Raw genomic sequence first — 9,843 nt, 5'->3', positions numbered from 1 at the left:
TGAGCGAGCACACGCAGGCCAAGTCCCGCGTGTCTCGTTCTCCTCATCTCAGTCTCACTCGCCGGTCCTGTTTTGAGGAAAAGGAGTTTCCCCACTGCGTATAGCTACGCAATACGAAGTGACCGTTCTCGAAAGGGAACTAAATTAGCGCCTACGGTTTCACCAGTAAGGGCTAGCGCAAAATGGCATCGGTGTCTCACAGCGGCACTTCCGGCGGCGTCTCCCTCAGCCAGGACTTTCTGGCACCTGCGCTGTTTATAACACCCTGCCGCTGACCAGTTGCATAATTCAGCGTAATATTTTTACTGTAAAAACTACATTTGAAAAAAGAAATAGCAGTATATATAGGATCTATAGCCCATTTATATGTATGTAGCAGCCTATGCACGATTAATTATTAACAGATTGGATCGTGACAAGGACACAACCTTATTCCTATGATTCCGCTGTCTATTAAACCTTTTAATCACGATCACATCCGAATATTTAAATATGCTTTCGCGCGCTGGTCGTGTCCTTGTCCTCATGTAAACTATATTTCTGAAACAACTTCACAAACAATGATTTCAACCTCAATGTATTGCAATTTCGGATTTGCAAACATCAAATAATAACAAAAGCACTGGGGTAACCGTAAAAAGTTTATAGTCCGGATATGAACACTGATATTGCAGCATATATATGTTTTATATGCTACTGTAAACATATGCCTCATTTTATCTGATTAAATTATTATATTTATTATATTTGCTTCATTGCTACATATCCTGGTTATGAACGCATTAATGACGTTTATAAAAAAAATGTATTTGCTGTCTGTGGTGATGGGAGGGGAAGAGCTGAGGTTCTGTTGGAAGAAGTGGGTGGAGTGACATTCTGGGTCGAATTTGACAACAAAGAGAAAAGAGGTGGAAAACAGCAAAATGGCTGGGCCTAGAGACTTTGTATTGGTTTCTATAATTAGGGGTACAAAAGTCTCCATGAAGCACATGTTAATTTCAGGATTTCCTTTGTTTTTTGGTGATAAAAAATCATGGATCATCTGGATGATCAGACATGTTGAATAGCAAATACAAAAAAAACCACTCGGTTTGAGATCCTCAGGTGTTTCCTCAGGCATTCTTGTGGCTGGATCTAAATGGTCTGTAGTTCTGTCTGTAGTAACTTGTAAGTTAATGAATAGCTCAACAACACTAACTCAATGGAAGTATTGTAATGCCTCGCTTTAATTTGTCTTTCTAGGCAGTTTAAGTGAAGAAGGTCATCACAGGCTTCTGCGTCGTCTTCAGAAAAGGCTTGCCGGTGTAGAGGAGAAGTTCCAAGTCGTATGTTCAGGTTACAGCCTGGCTTTAGGACCAAATGCTGCTTCTCTGCTGGAGGATGCTGGGCCTGGGGAGAAACCAGAGGACCTGACTATGAAGAAGATGATTATGAGAGTTCAGATGACAGTGATTTTGAAGCAGTGTAAATGAGTGGTTCTCAACAAGTGTGATGCACTTAGACTGCATGTCAATTCTGAGTGGACTGCAGGTGTGTTTCAAGGAAACCAAAAAACTTTAAGTGTAATGGATGTCTGATACAGTGCTTTTATTTTGGATTTATATTACATTTGGATTATACATTTTGGAAATATATTTATTTTTACTATTGTTTCCTGCAGTGTGTAAGCAACATTAGCTTCATAGATGGATAGGAAACTTTTTTTTTTCTTTTTGTGATTTAAAAAAAAAAAAATTATGTGATCAATAAACATCTGAAAAATAAAATGTTCCATCTTTTGTCCATGTTCTTCTCTTTTTTATTGTTAATAAAAAAGATATATATATAATTATTATTAGATTATATATAATATATTTAACAATAAAAAAGAGAAGGACAGGGACAAAAGATAATGTATTATTTTTCAGATAATGTTTATTGCACATATATTTTTATAATTGTATGTTAATTCCTAAATATAAAACAATTCAGACACACAGTCAGTAATACGAATCTGATGTTGTATAGAGTGCCGAAGTTATGACGTCACTTTGTAGGCCAAAACGCGGAAGTGAGTTAGCATTTTAGCACTACGGGTTCCCTCGCCCTAAAGTCTATGGGTTTTTTGAATGGGTTTTTGCTAAATCGCCTGAAATAAGGTCTGTGGTTAACAAAGCCTCTAAATATTTTCACGTTTTGATCTATGACATAAAACACACCAGTTATATCCTGCTTGTGATTTTTTAAAACTTTATTGTGTCTTAAAAACGGTGGTTGCTAACAAGTTGCTAAAAGGGACTACATCCTTTGGCGGGGACTTTAGACGTCATCATGACAAACATGAAAGCTCTCACTAGCCCGCGTTTCAGCTTCACGTTCTTAGAAGTTTACCTTTCAGTTAATATAGCCTACATAACGTTATTTTTGTTTTGTCCCGAGATGCAACCACAAGTCATCGAATGAAATCTCGTTTGTTTTCCGTCCGATGTTATCCAGCGGAGACTCTGGGTTCGTGCCAGATGGAGTAAAAAAGGCTAGCAGTAGCAAGAATAAACGTTTTTCATAACCAAATCAACAGCTAAAATACCTTTTGTCTTTCTCTTAAAATATCTAAAAGCTTGTTTACTTTGCCACTGTTTAATAGATTAGATCCGCTGCAGTTTTATTAAAGGCTAACGTTACGTTGAGAAATGTGTTTAAAATATTCAAAATAATACCTGGTTTATTGACTTTTATTGTAACTTGTTTGGATATAATTATAGAAAGGGTGGGTCCTGCACCTTGTGAACTTGGCTTTTACCCACCTATAATAATATGATTGTATTTGTAAACAGCATTGCCGGTAGTTAAAGCAGGCAATGATATTAATCTTTGTTATTTTAGTAGTAAATGTTAACTATATTTAATGTGCTATATAAACGTGGACAATTCCCAGAGAACACGCTGATATGTATAGCCTTAATGCACTGTAAGTTGACTGTCTGACAAATACACAAATTAAATGTTAAACTATTGCATACTACTTGTATACTATTGTAACTACACTCCAGTCAGCTCACAGTAATGTGAATGTGAGATAAAATTTACTACACAGGCTCTCACATTGGGGCTTGTGGATTACCAGGTAAAAATAGAAAATGTTAACAAAATGAGTATATATGTGTTATTTAGGGAACATATATATGGTTTAATTATAATATATTATAATAAGCATTTGCTATTGACAATTCTCTTTAAATTCAACATATATAATTATATACAACTATTATATTAAATGTTTGGAATTGAACTGTGTTATGCTTGTTCAGAGATTATTTGTATAGTTATCTTAAATACATAGAACACTATTATAACTCCTCTATCTCTCCCTAGTTTTACTTACTCGATTAACCTTGTACCTCATGCTGGCCCTTACAATACCGGCAAGTAAACCAGCATCTAAGCTGCATTGTTCATGTCCAGATTTATAGTTGTTCTCTCTTCGATCTATGGTTTTTCTATCGTCTAAGAAAAAGGACATGGAAATTGATACGGCCATAGCTAACGTTAACTGCTTCTGAGATGGTTAAAGTGCGTTTTTTTTCCTGGCGAATTAGCAAATGGTATGCAAACATACAATCAAACATAATACAGTGAAAGATAATCTTTAAAGTTTATTTGGGGCACAATGATCAGGCATAATAATCTTAATCACAAAGAAAATAATATTAAGGTTTATATAAACTAACAAAATAATAAACGAATAAATAAAACATTAACAAAAGATTAAAAAAATCTCAGAGAGGCACGCATAAACAAAATTAGTTTCTAACATTTTTTGAAAAACAGAATGGGCAATATTTCTCATGAAAAATTGGATAAGTGTTCATACCATAGACTGTAAAAATAGGTTCATACACAGCGCAGATCATAATGAGCGAGCGAGTGAGTTTGAGGAAGCTTGATGATGACGTTGATCCGCGACCATGGTGTGCTGTAGTCCGTTGATAGCCTACCGTTAGCATTTTATATCCGACGGCTTTATTTAGGCTTCAAAATGTATACATTTTGGATTAACTTGTAAAGATTATCTTGATAGACAAAACGTGTAAGGGTCACAACTCTTTGTTGAACACAGATCTTATTTTTTGCGATTTTCCAAAAGTCTATGGGGAAAATGCATTGCTTTTTGATCGAGGGAACCCATGCGCCGCTAACTTCCGGGTTGGCCTACAAAGTGACGTCATTATGCGAGATACCAGCGGCACGTGACAAAAGAACGAAGGACTCAGACCCGAAAGACTCAGGAAAATTACCGCTCCACTTCACATTGTCCAATGAAATTTAAACTTGTTGTGCCAGATAACGATTGGTAGGTGTAACAGGCTTCAATTATGTAATATTTTAAAATATGTGATATCTGGATTTTTAATTGAATCGACACACAACCTTTTATTATTGGGAAAAAAAAGTTTAAAAATTTGTTTGGTTTATTTTTTTTCCTGCCGTCGAGCCATATACTCACTGAAATAACTATAATTGGCTCGAGAGCATCAGTTCCCGAGCAGACTGTATGATACCTACGTTTACACTAGTGCATTTTCATTTTAAAACGCATAACTTTAGCCACTATGGTTATGTCTACCGTCCACACACACATCACCGGAGTTTTAGACCCTTGAAAACGGAGACTGACCCCGGTGTCAATCAAGACCGAAGCAAGACACACGCAATTTGACACAACCCATAGCAACGCGTTATAGCAACGACACTTCAGACTGACAGAATTTTTTTTAATCTACTTGTGATCTAATTTTAAAAGCTAGATGGCGGTCTTGTGTCATTGAATGATCTGCACACTAACAGGGCTTTTTTAAAAAAAAAAAAAAAAAGTCTCAACAGCATGTGTATATCTGCAAATATTTCTGTAAATGTGACCATTCTGAATAATTTAACTATTTTAGTATTATGGCAAAGTATACTAAAGATGAGAGTGCTTTTCAATATGCCCAACCGTTTGTAGTTGGTTAGACAAAAATCTGGTAATATGAATGAAGTGTGTGCCATTTAGAGCAAAAGTTTGATTTTGATAATGCTATGTAGTGTTGGTTGAAGTGCTTCATTTTGCAGGATATATTAAGTATTTTGCAGTTTGGGTGTGTGGTTTTGTGAATTGTGTTAAGTATTTTGATAAAACCAGCCTAGTTTGCAAAATTGAGTGTTAGCAATTGGAAAATGGTCCAGATCTCACCGAATCCATGGTTCCAGGATCCAGGTTGACAAGAACAGCACGAGGAACACATACTTTCCACCTGTTGTAGTAAAGTGTACATATCCACTCTTAAATGTAAAACTTTGAATGACATTTTTTTATGTTTTAATACATTGCAAATGCAAACTGACCAGTGGCTTCATTGTAGTACACATTAATCCGCTCCAACTGCAGATCACTGTCCCCATGGTAAGTTCGTGTCGGGTCAATTCCGTGCTCATCACTTATCACCTCCCAAAACTGACCACACAGAAGAAAAGGAGTCAATATCAACAATTTTATCACCTTAAATGTCTTCAAAAATGATATTAAAGCGGCGCTATGCAGTTTTGGAAATTTCGCTTTCTCTATAGAGCTCCCCCTACAGCTTTGGAATAGATATTTGACAACACTGTCGTCAAAACTCGTTGGCGACTCTCCCCCTACCATCTTCTCCCTCTGGTCATGTGCATTTGTTTGCAATCGAACACACGGAGCCATGTCCACTGAGGTGTGTATAATACACAGAAGGCTAGTGTAACAGACTTTGTTGAATTCTGTTACGTTGCACTAATTCTGGATGTACTGGCGCTCGTTGTATATGTGTGTATGCAAGGTATTTTTCCCCTCGGGGCTTGCCGTAGATAGGCATGGGTCATGCGCACTTGGTACTGGAGTGTCGCGGGTTTTTGGAGTTGGTGATATGAGGTGTTGAATAAGAAAGTGGAGAAGAGTTCAAACTGCTATCGTTTATTGTTTTCTTATTTCTGATTGTTAGGCAAACCCTGTTTGAACGCTCGGTCACATTGGTGTCAGCTGCGTTGTTTTGATTTATTTGCGTTTACGTGGTCCAGTGTTACGGCGGGAGTTTAACTAGTTAGTTTACAGTGAAAAGTTCGTAACTGAGTTAGCGCGCGCGGGTTCAGCGTCGACGCGGCCATCATGTGGTGTAAAGGCGATGATGATTTCTATTCGAGACGGGACCGCGACAGGATCAACAGGCACGTGAAAATCGAGCTACCGCCGCCATTATCTGGTGACAAGAAGCAGAGCTTTCTGTGCTGGGCGGTTCGAGGTCACCGTCAGAGCGTTCACAGAGGGAGATGGTCCTGCGTCGGTTAATTATGAGCTAGTGAGGATTCTGCCGACACGTTTAAGCAACGGGGCATTTCTTCTGTCGGACAGCCTTCCTAAAACTGTTCAGGCTGACTATAGAGCTGTAAAGGAAAGACTAAAGGAGGCTTTCGGGCAGAGGCAGTTTATGGATCGCTTCAGAGCCAGTTTATCAGCCCGCCCTCGTGCTCCGCGGGAAAGTTTGGACGTATATGCGGCGGAGATAAGCAGGTTAGTGGACGAGGCTTTTCCTGAATATGGCGACAAGGCCCAAAGAGAAGAAAAGTTTTGTCGTTTCTTGGCCGGTTTGGATCCTGTGCTCAGAGCTAAATGCCATGAACAGGGAGCAACAGATTTGGAGGAGGCCGTGATAATTGCAAGTCAGTGCGAAAATGCCAGAGACTCAATAAAGACTGATTACATGCCTGTTAATGCTGCCTATGGTAATAATGATGGTGGTGCAGTGGCTGCTGTTCACTCTGTGACTGATAATGGAGGACTATACAAAGCAGTGGATAGATTAAGAGAAGAAATGAGAGATATGAGAATGGAACTGAGGCACTTGGGTGATGAAAACCAAAGACTGAAATCCAGTGTGAGTCCTAGAGCAATGGATGAATGTGAATGTGTGTCTCGTGGTTGCTCACACAGTTGCCATGGTTCACAACGGACTGAAAAAAGCTTGTGTTTTGAATCCTACTGGACAGGACATTTCATTGAAACAAGGTATGCACCTGGGTGAGTTTTACACAGTTGATGACTCAGATCTTCAGCTGTTTCATGCTCCGGTTGACGTAGCTGCAGCGACCTTTTCCAGGGTCACACCTCCTGTGTCGTTGGATGAGTCACCTATTTCTGAATCTGAGAGAGCTGCGCTTTCAGCATTGCTGTTGGAATACAATGACATCTTCAGCTCCTCCAAATGGAATTCCAGTAGATGTACACTAGTAAAAAATCACATCAGAACTGGTGAGCAGACTCCTATCAAACAGCGTGCATATCGTGCTTCCCCTGAAAAACGTGCTGAGATAGAGAAACAAGTGGCTGGCCTGTTGGAGTCATTGAGGAGAGCTGTAGTCCCTGGGCGTCACCAGTTGTTTTGGTGAAAAAGAAGTGTGGCACATGGCGTTTTTGTGTAGACTACAGGCGATTAAACAGTGTGACTAATAAAGACTCTCATCCTCTACACCGTGTGGATGACACACTGGGCGCGTTATCGGGCGCAGTGTGGTTCAGCACGCTAACGGTTACTGGCAGGTGGAAGTTGCTGAAGAGGACCGAGAAAAGACGGCCTTTACAACGGGACAGGGCCTCTATCAGTGGCGGTCCATGCCAATGGGCCTATCCAACGCCCCCGCCACATTTCAACGCTTAATGGAGCTTGTCCTCAGAGGGCTCCCGTGGCACATCTGCATGGTATATCTCGATATCATTTTAATTTATAACAAAACATTTGAAGAACATCTGTCTAGCCTGAGAGAGGTGTTTTCAAGAATCCAATCTGCTGGTTTGAGACTAAATCCAGGCAAATGTCACCTTGCCAGAGATCACGTGGTCTTTCTTGGCCATGTCGTTTCTCGAACCGGTCTTCAACCTGATCCAAAGAACACAGAGAAAGTCTTGAACTGGCCAATTCCCTGTTCTCCTTCTGAGGTGAGAGCCTTTGTGGGACTGTGTTCCTATTACAGACGATTCGTCAAGGATTTTTCTAAACTCGCTGCTCCACTAAACCATCTCGTCGGGAAAAATGTGCCCTTTGTGTGGAATGCTGAGTGTGACAAATCATTTAACCTTTTGAAAAGTGTGTTGTCATCTGGTCCTGTAGTGGTATTGCCTGACTTCAGTGTGCCTTTTAAAATCTACACTGATGCATCCAACCTGGCCGTCGGTGCAGTTCTTGCCCAGGACAGAGATGGACTTGAACATGTGGTCGCATACGCCAGCCGGGCATTGAATTCCACACAAAGGCGTTGGTCCACCTTTGATCGTGAGTTGTGGGCTATTGAGTGGGCAGTAAGGGAATTCAAGCATTACATTGGACTTGCCTCATTTACCATTATCACAGACCATCGACCACTCTTGGCACTTCGGCATATGTCCATTGATGATGATCCAACAGGAAGAGGGAGGTGGATTCTGGAGCTTGATCCATTGAGTTGGGTCATTGTACACAAAGATGGAAAAAACCATAAGAATGCAGACACGCTTTCTCGCCGCCCTGAGACACCTGGCCCTAACAAGGTAGAGGCCAGTGTTAAAGAGGTACTGAAAGTGAATGTGGTGAGTTCTAATCAAACAGATGACATTCCATGTTCCTCTGAAGTCACTGATTTGGCAGGAGATGCGACTGCTGTCAACTCACATGACAATTCAGACTGCATGTCCTCCATGAATGTTTTGTCACACAGCTTATCAGACATTAGGGCAATGCAGCATGCTGACACTGATATTAAAGGGACACTCCACCCTTTTGCATTAAGCTTTGCATTGTTAGAAACCCAGTCATACTATTGAATGGTCGTGCAACACTCTCTCATTTTCCCCTGAGACGGGAGAAATCCGTTATTTACCTTTTACACTTCCTCCTACAATGACGCAAAAATCGTCATTTTGCGTCATTGTAGGAGGAAGTGTAAGAGGGGGGGATTTCTGTTGAGACTACAAGCACTAGTTCCTCATCTTTCCCAGGGGGCGGGACCCGCTCACGCTACAGACCTATTACAGATCAGTGGGTGGGACTTTACTCTCTGAAACTGAAAGCAATATCCTCCATCTTGTTTGAAGCTAAGCTAACAGGCGCTGTGGAGACAGATGTAAAGTAATGACAATAGCGGAGGAGAGTGCTCAATATGATATAGAAGAAGAGGATTTCGGAAGTCTGATGCTTGAATCAGGTGTTTGTGGCTACCTTTACAAGCCGCATTATAGCGAAGAGCAGCCGAGGCAGAAGACCTGCCTGCCGCGGACGAGGAGCCCGGACTGGCTCGAGTTAGGGCGGAACTGGTGGCGCCGGTGATCTCACTATGCAACTCATAGACTGTAAGATGCAACTACGAACACAGAGATAGAGTCCGTCTGCGGCAAAGAATTTCAACAATGACAATTTCTGCTGGACGAAATCTCTGAATCAGACGAGGACACGGACGTTTGTGTTGAGAACTATCCTAGTTTCGCACCGCATATGTTCTGACTGAACATCCAGGTACCATGCAATAATTCACCTTTTCGAAAGAAATACAAACGAGGAGTAATGCACTAATGAGTTCGCCAACTAACTAGACATTTTGTGTGAATGTGAAATGAATTTCAAGCTCTGGTGGTAGCCTTGTAGACGGAAGAGTGATTTCTCTTATAGGCAGATATGCGCTTTCTGGATTAGTGGGAGTGGCTTGCGGAGCTGTGCAATGTGGTGCATTGTGGGAGTTGTTGTCTTTCATACAAATGCGTCCTGAAGTTATTTTTTGTCTTTCCTCGGTCACGAAGGCACCAAATTCAAAATTTATTTTACATTTCGACTACAT

Source organism: Squalius cephalus (genome assembly GCF_949319135.1).
Source record: "Squalius cephalus genome assembly, contig: scaffold_107, whole genome shotgun sequence".
In the NCBI taxonomy this organism is placed as follows: domain Eukaryota; kingdom Metazoa; phylum Chordata; class Actinopteri; order Cypriniformes; family Leuciscidae; genus Squalius; species Squalius cephalus.
The sequence above is the reverse complement of the archived record's forward strand: the minus strand, read 5'-3'. Positions refer to the sequence as shown.